At 42.0% G+C, this 7,966-nt stretch overlaps 1 pseudogene; it reads left to right on the top strand.

Annotated features, from left to right (window-relative positions):
- The first annotated feature begins 1,073 nt into the window (after nt 1-1,073).
- Nucleotides 1,074-1,192, top strand: LOC112485315 (annotated as a pseudogene).
- The last annotated feature ends 6,774 nt before the right edge of the window (nt 1,193-7,966 follow it).

Below are 7,966 nucleotides of genomic sequence, written 5' to 3'. Positions count from 1 at the left end.
GGACAGATTACGTATTGGGGACAAGGACTAAAGGTGTGCTGACTCCCAGTTTTCAGATCCCAGCCCTGGACTTTCAAGAAACCTTTCTCCTTTCGTCCCTTGTGTGGAGTAGTCACCTTTGCTCATTCATCTCAGCAGATACAAACTATCTCTCCCTTCTCTCCTAGATCACATTCACTATCACAGGCTTGTATTGCCGGCAGTTCAGTGTTAACTATTTCCATCACGATTTCTTTCTACCCCTTAATAAATGGCTCCAGAGCTACTGATCCACTTTTGTGAACTGGAAACACAGTGAAGCCCAATCGTAACACAGTAGACATGGGAGGTGGAGATAGGGTGATGCACCTACCAGCAAAGGAACAGGGATATTGGGCCCACCAGAAGCCGGAAGAGGCAAGGAAGGACCCTCCCCTAGACCCTTCAGGGGAAGCACTGTTCAGCTGATACCTTGCTTTTGAACTTCTGGCATCCAGAACTGTGAAAGAATACATTTCTGTTGTTTTAAACCAAAAACAAATAAATACCTTGAGCTAGTGACATGCAATGACATGAAGTTCTGTGGGCCGAGATGAACTGCAACCTGTGTTCAGAACCTTGGTTGAGATATTTGTCAATTCATGCACATGCTCAGCCTTTCAGAGTGAAAGTTATTAAAAACATTTTTTTTTTAAAGAAAGAAAAAAGAGAAAGGATTTACGTGTCAATCATAATTCACCTTAAATTTGAATTCTGTGAAATGCACATAAACAAAATCATTTCATGCCTTTTTCTTCCAAATTTTCCAAGCTATCCGAAGACCTCTTGAGGGACCCCATGAACAGGAGTATGCTGGAACTGATCATTAAATTTTGGAGAATGTCTTGAGCCTGTTGTTAAACGTGGCTATTATTAAAAATTCAATAATATGAACACAACAATATGAATGTACTTAATACCAGTGAACTGTAGACTTAAAAATAGTTAAAATGGTAAATTTTATGTTATGTATATTTTGCCACAATAAAAAATTATTAATCAAGAAAAAATAAAATAATATAAACTTACAAATAAATTACATAAAAAATGAAGGAAGCTATAGCCATGCCACCCTGAACGTGCCCGATCTCATCTGATCTCGGAAGCTAAGCAGGATTGGGCCTGGTTAGTACTTAGATGGGAGACCACCTAGGAATACCAAGTACTGTAGGCGTAAAAAAAAAAAAAAATGAAGGAAGCTCGTCACTTCCTACTTATTTTATGTGCTTGAGGTTATTTATGCTGTTGTATCTGCATGGTGGGAATACTATATGACAACTACTGTACATTTCTTTCCAATTCCACATTCAGTGAATTCACACTTGTAGTTGTACAAGTCAGCTCAAGCTGCAATAACAAAATACCACAGACTGGGTGGCTTAAATAACCGAAATTTATTTCTCACAGTTCTGGAAGATGGGAAGATCAAGATCAAGGTGTCAAAAGGGTAGGTTCCATTCTGAGGCCTCTTCCCTTGGCTTGTAGGTGGCTACCATATTGCAGTGTGTTCACAAGGCCTCACCTCACCTGGAGAGAGAGTGATAGCAACACTCTGCTGTCACTTCTTATGAGGACACTAATCTTATTGGTCAGCCTCCTCCCATGACTTCATTTAACCATAATTATCTCCATTTCTAAATAAAGCCACACTTTCAACATACGAAGTTCCAGAGGGTAGGACACAAACATTCAGTCCATACAGTAGTTAAACCAATATTGTAGGAGTTTTTACACCATGGAAATTGGCAAGTACTACAAATCGAGCTTCTTTTCCAGAGAGCTGTTTGTTGAACGTCTGCCAGTGCAGCCCTGCTCCCGTTCCAGTCTCTGTGAGTATCTTTTCCTTCCAGCCCAGGAGGTCAGCAAGGTCAGGGGTCAGCCTTTGCTTCCTGGTTCTCAGCCCTCTGCTCTCATCTCCTAGAAGCTCAATCAGCATATGTCAGATTGATCAGGAGCTGAAATGCAGCCTCATGGCATGAGAAGGAGGCTGACATGCGAGGAGGTTTCAGTCACACAACGAATGAAACTTGTGAATATGACAGAGGCAGAAATTATAGATGGCAGGCTCTGGAATAAGACTGCTGAGGCAAATAACTTCCCTTCTCTGAGCCTCAGTTTTCTCATTTGTAAAGAGGGGATAATCACAATATCTCCCTTAGAGGGTCTGAGTGAAGACAGAATGAGGTAAACAGAAAACATAGCCCACTTCCTAGAAAGCTATATGGATCATCGCCGGATACTCACCCTTTAAAGACCTCTCCATTCTTTTCATGTACTTTGGTCAGCACTGACTGCCCCACACACTGTGCCAGGTGACGGGACTCAAAGTTCCATGAGCTGGTGCCCCAGTCAGTCCTCAAGGATCTTCCTGTGTAACAGGAAGACAAAAAAAAAAAAAATGGGGAACCCTTGTGTGTTAATCTGGCCCAGATGACTGTTGACTGTTGTCACTGATGGGGAAGCATTCAGGAGCGTGGACTCTGCATCTTGACCTAACACCACAGCAGACATTTACTGGTAATGTGACCTCATTTGAGATTCATAATCTCACTTGGGACCTCAATTTCCTTTTGTGTAAAAGGAGGACAATAACAGACGCTGCCCACCTCCTGGGGTGGTTGGGAGATTTCAGTGCTATGTTAAAATATATCCTGGATTTGTTTTAATTAGGTGAGTTAAGACACACAGACAGAGAAATGACTGTCATGAAGGAAGAAGTTTATACTCACAGATCCTTAGAAAGAGGAAACACAGCATGTCACACAGAGCCACGTGGGGGGCCCCAGGGTCAGTCAGGAGGAGAAGAAGCCAGGGGAAAATGTGAGCAACAGCCTTCATTGTAGTTTTTGTGAGAAAGGCAAGGCAAGGCAGAATGAGCAAGTTTAGGATTGGCTAGTTTAAATAATTTCTGTGGTCTCTGGGGATTAGGGGCTGTCCCTAGTTGTCTGGTATCTGGCCCTGGGTGATAGGGCAAAAGAATACTATCTCCTGGAGCACAAAAGTCAGATAGAAGATGTAGTTCTGAGTGTGGGCACTGGACTAGTTGGTTTACATACGAAAGTGTGCTCCTGGGCAAACTGATTGTGATCTCTAAGAATTGGGTAGCCCTGGGAGGGGTCTCTCTCTGGTCAGTAAGGCCCCAGATGTCAGAGCATCAAGAATACAGCAAATAAGAAACCATCCTTAATGCAATGGCAAAGCACCCAGCAGCCAGCAAATGGGAGATGTCATTCATGCTGATTCAGCACTAACTTTCTGGGGCCTGGGCCTCCCTCTTCTTGTTTCACAGGGTGAGCCTTTGCTTCCCAGCTGGATTCTAATTCCTGGAGGGCTCACTGCAGGACAACCCTCATTGGGCCCCCTCCCTCAGATGGAAAACAGGAGGAAGTTAAGAGAGTGCCGATATCAGTGGAGACACGACAAACAGTTTATGAGGAAGAACAGAACTAAGACCTTGCCCCTCACCTCTCTTCCTTCCCCATCCTTCAGAGATTTGTCAACTTCCCCTGGCTCAAGAGGCCTGCCTCGCCTCAGGGCCCATGCTCACATCCCTCCTGCCTTTGTTTCCACAGATCTTGATGAGTGGCAGCTGAAGGAAGCACTGATGAACAACCCTCTCTAGGAAGGGCTGTGGGAGGAGAGGGAAAAGGAGGGAGGTTAAATTGTGGGTGGTTGGAGAGCTATCATTTGGGTAAGCACCAGCTCATAAGGCAGACAGACCTGAATATGATCCAAACTCCAGACCTGGCCAGAGGAGGAAACTGGAATAAGTGAGGTGACCTCTCTGAGCCTCTGTTTCTCTCTCTGTCAGAAGAGAATAAAATTCCTTTGTCTCCCAGGTTGCTAAATCAAAGTCAGTTTCCTTGCCCTAGAGCAGTGGTTCTTGAACTTACTTCAGCAGACCAGACAGGGCCTGAGAATTAACATTTCTCACAAGTTCCTAGGTGATGATGGTGCTGCTAGTCAACACTCTGAGTAGTGTGACTAGGTCGTATAGTAGGTGTATGTTTAACTAATTAAAAAATGGCCAAAGTAGTAGTACTGTTTCACATTCCCATTGGTGGTATATGAGAGTTCCAAGGATGCTCCACATCCTTGCCAACGAGTGATGTGATTGGTCTTTTAACTTTAGCTATTTAATAGATGTATAATGATATATCATTGTGATTGTTATTTGCATTTCCCTAATGACTAATGACATTACACATCGTCTCCTGTGCTTATTAGTTACCTATATATTCCCTTTGACAAAGTATCTATTCAAATCTTTTTTTCATATTTTTTAAAAATTATTATGGTGACATTGATTAACAAAATCCAGTAAGTTTCAAGTGTACAATTCAATGGTAAGTCATACATATTGCATTGTATATTCACCACCCATAGTTAGATTTTTTTCCGTCACCACATTTTTGACCCTTTTTACCCCATCTACTTTCCCCCTCCTCTACTACCCTCTGGTAAGCACTAGTCTACTGTCCATGTCCATGAGTCTCTGTTTGTTTGTCCTGTTCGTTTGTGCTTTTAGATTTATATCCTATATATAAGTGATGTCATGTAGTTTTCAACTTTTTCTGTCTGGCTTATTTCGCTTAGCATGATTATCTCAAGATTCACCCGTGTCGTTGCAAATGGTAGTATTTCATCTCTTCTTATAGCTGAGTAATAGTCCATTGTATGTATGTACCACATTTTCTTTATCCAATCATCTATTGTAGGATACTTTGGTTCCTTCCATGTCCTGACCACCATGTCTATTCAAATCTTTAGCTCATATTTTAAATTGGGATTTTGCTTTATCAAATTTTGAGAGTTCTTTGTATATTCTGGATATAAGTCCTTTGCCAGTTATGTAATTTGCAAATATTGTCTCCCAGTCTGCAGCTTGTCTTTTCATTTCCTTGATAGTATCTTTTGAAGAACAGAAGTTGTTAGTTTTGATGAACTATTTATCAATATTTTCTCTTATAGATCATGCTTTTGGTGTTGAATCAAAGAAAACTTTGTTTAACCCAAGATTACAAAGGTTTTCTCTTGTGTTCTTTTCCTGAGTTATAAAATTTTAAGACTTACATTTAGACCGATGATTGATTTTGAGTTTATTTTTTTATATAGTGCAAAACGTTGACTGAATCTCATTTTTTAAACATATAAATGTTCGATTGTTCCAGTACTATTTGTTTAAAAGACTATTCTTTCTCCACTGAATTGCCTTTGCATCTCTGTTGGAAACTAATTCACCATATAAGTGTGGGTCTATTTTTCTACTCTGTTCTGTTCCATTGTTTGTCTATCTTGATACCAATATGTTATCATCCCAGTAACTTTACAATAAGTCTTGATGTTGGGTAGTGTAAATCCACCAACTTTGTTCTTTAAAGTTTTGGGGGCTGTTCTACGTACTTTGAATTTCTATCAGAATTTTAGAATTGGCTTGTCAATTTCTACAAAAAAAAAATCTGCTGGAATTTTGATTGAAATTATGTTAAACCTACATATTAATTTAAGGAGAATTGACACCTTAACAGTATTGAGTCCTCTCATGTATAAAATTTCCATTTATTAGTCTTCTTTAATTTCTCAGTATTGTTTTCAGTGTTCAGATATTGCACATCTTCTGCCATATTTATTCTTAAGTATTTCATATTTTTGATGCTATTGTAAATGGTATTGTTTTCATTTCAATTTCCAATTCTTTGTTGTTAGTACTTAGAAATACAAAAATTTTTGTATATTAATGTTTTATCCTGCAACCTGCTTAACTTACTTATAGTTGTAGTGGTTTTTGGAGATTCCATTAGATCTTCTAAATAAACAATCAAGTCATCACTGAATAAAAACAGTTTTTACTTCTTCCTTTCTAATCTGGATGACTTTTGTCTCAATTGCCCTCACAGGATTTTAATTTATAAAGGTGACTAAATGATGACTCAGAAAGGCTAACACCATTGAAAGGTTTTCATTACTTACATTTTTGAGAGTAGGGGTCAAGCCACATCACACATGGCCACCAGGAGAAGCACAAGTGTCAGTCAGGAGACAGAAGCAAGAACAAGGGGAAAGCATTGGCCACAGCCTTTGTTTTGTTTTCTGCAGGAAAAGCAAGACAGGATAAGGGAAACAGTTCAGGATTGGCTAGTTCGACTAATTCCAGTGGGCTTTGGGCTATTGGTGTTATTTCTAGTTGTCCAGTGCCTGGCCCAGGGTTGATTTCAGGCAGAGGAAATACGCTGGTTATGAAAGAGTTAGATAAAGAAGGTGGTTTAGCGTATGGGCTCAGGATTGGATAGTTTGTATATGAGAGACATGCTTACAGGAGGACCCTTAGCTATCTCTAAGAGCTGGCTAGCCTTGAGAGAGGCAGTCTCTCCCTAGTCAAGGAGGCCACAAATGCCAGAACATCAAGCATACAGAAAATAAGAAAATATAGTTAGTACAACTGGCCCTGTGATAAATGGATGCCAAATAGATAAGTACAGAATCTAAGAAAATACAATTAGAACAATTTCATTTCTTTTTCTTCCCTATTGCATGGCCTAGCACCTCTAGCACATTGAATGGAGGTAGCGAGAGCAGATGTCTTTGCCTTATTCCTGATCCTGGAGGAGGGTGGGCAGGGGAGCAGGAGGAGGGTGAGATACCACAGAAGGGCAAGGGGCTGAAACAGTGATGGGATGGCCGATGAGGAAGGGAGAATGGAAACTTGGGAGAATTTGGGAAAGATCTAAAGCAGTGTTTCTTGAAATGTGGTCCACAGTTTATATTCCTCACTATGTCTTGCTATTGAAAACACTGCGTCTGACCTCTCCCCCATGGCCAGCCACCTGCTGGGCTAAAGGGCTGAATTCTGGCTTTTCCCATCTTTGCATCACAGACCAGGCCCTCCTCCTCCCAGAAGCCCCCTCTGTGAGTGGAGCCACAGCTGGAGACTGGTTTCTAGGCCCTCTCATTCTTGCTGAGGAAAGAAAGGATGAACAAACCAGGAGAACACACAACATCTCTGAGTACAAAGTACGCCTCACAATTTCTAGCCTCATGGGATCAAACTGGGTCCAGGAGTCAGAATGTGACATGAAATGTGCAGCTTGCATCTAGGAAGATCATATATGAGAGCAACAGGGCCTAAGGCATCTGGACAGGAAGAACTCTGCTAAAGTTACCCAGAGCCAATTTTGTGAAAGTTCTGTACTACCTAATAAAATGAGCAGAGGTGCCCCCTGGTGGGGTCCACCCCCTCCTTGGGCAGTCTGGCAAAGAGGAGACTGTCCAGCCAGGTCCCATAGCTACTGGGCAAGGCAGGAATGGAATCCAGGTGTCACCCTGCAGACTGGTTAGACCACCCTCTGGAGGTCCTGCTGAGAAGCCAAGTGGGTCCCTTGTCCTCTCTTCTGCCCACCCGTCCAGCTGTCACCAATTCTCCCAAGCATCTTTCACAGCCCAGAGGACTCCATTACATCAAGTCTCTGTGCCTCAGTTTCCCCATGGGTAAAATGGAGATAACAATACGCTCACCACAGAAGTTGTAAATCTGAAATTGAGGCAATGGATGTTTAGGGCCTGACTCAGATAAGAGGGTTCTGTGAAAATTTGGAACCTCTCTTCTAGGACCCAGAAGAAAGGGTAAGAAAAGCAGACACAGAGAGAGGGTGGGGGCCACCTAACTGACCGTGGGAAAAGTGTGGAAGAAAACTATTGGGATTAGAGAAGGAACTGAGAAAAAGGAAAAAGGAAGTCAGTCAGCTTGCTTCCACCTCCAGAAGACCTAAGCCACTTCCTCTGATGAAATCATGTCCTCCCAACCCCACAGTCTACTAAGTAAGCTGATGCCAACCTCATCCTGGGAAGGGGATGGGCAAAGCCTCCTATGGAGCCAAGCCTGTGAGTCACCAAAGGTTCCAGCTACCAATCTCTCAGCCCCATTCACCACCAGTCACAGGCTGGCTGTGCC

This window comes from Pteropus alecto, unplaced genomic scaffold (assembly GCF_000325575.1).
Source record: "Pteropus alecto unplaced genomic scaffold, ASM32557v1 scaffold68, whole genome shotgun sequence".
NCBI classification, from domain to species: domain Eukaryota; kingdom Metazoa; phylum Chordata; class Mammalia; order Chiroptera; family Pteropodidae; genus Pteropus; species Pteropus alecto.
This window is presented reverse-complemented; position numbering and strand designations above follow the sequence as displayed.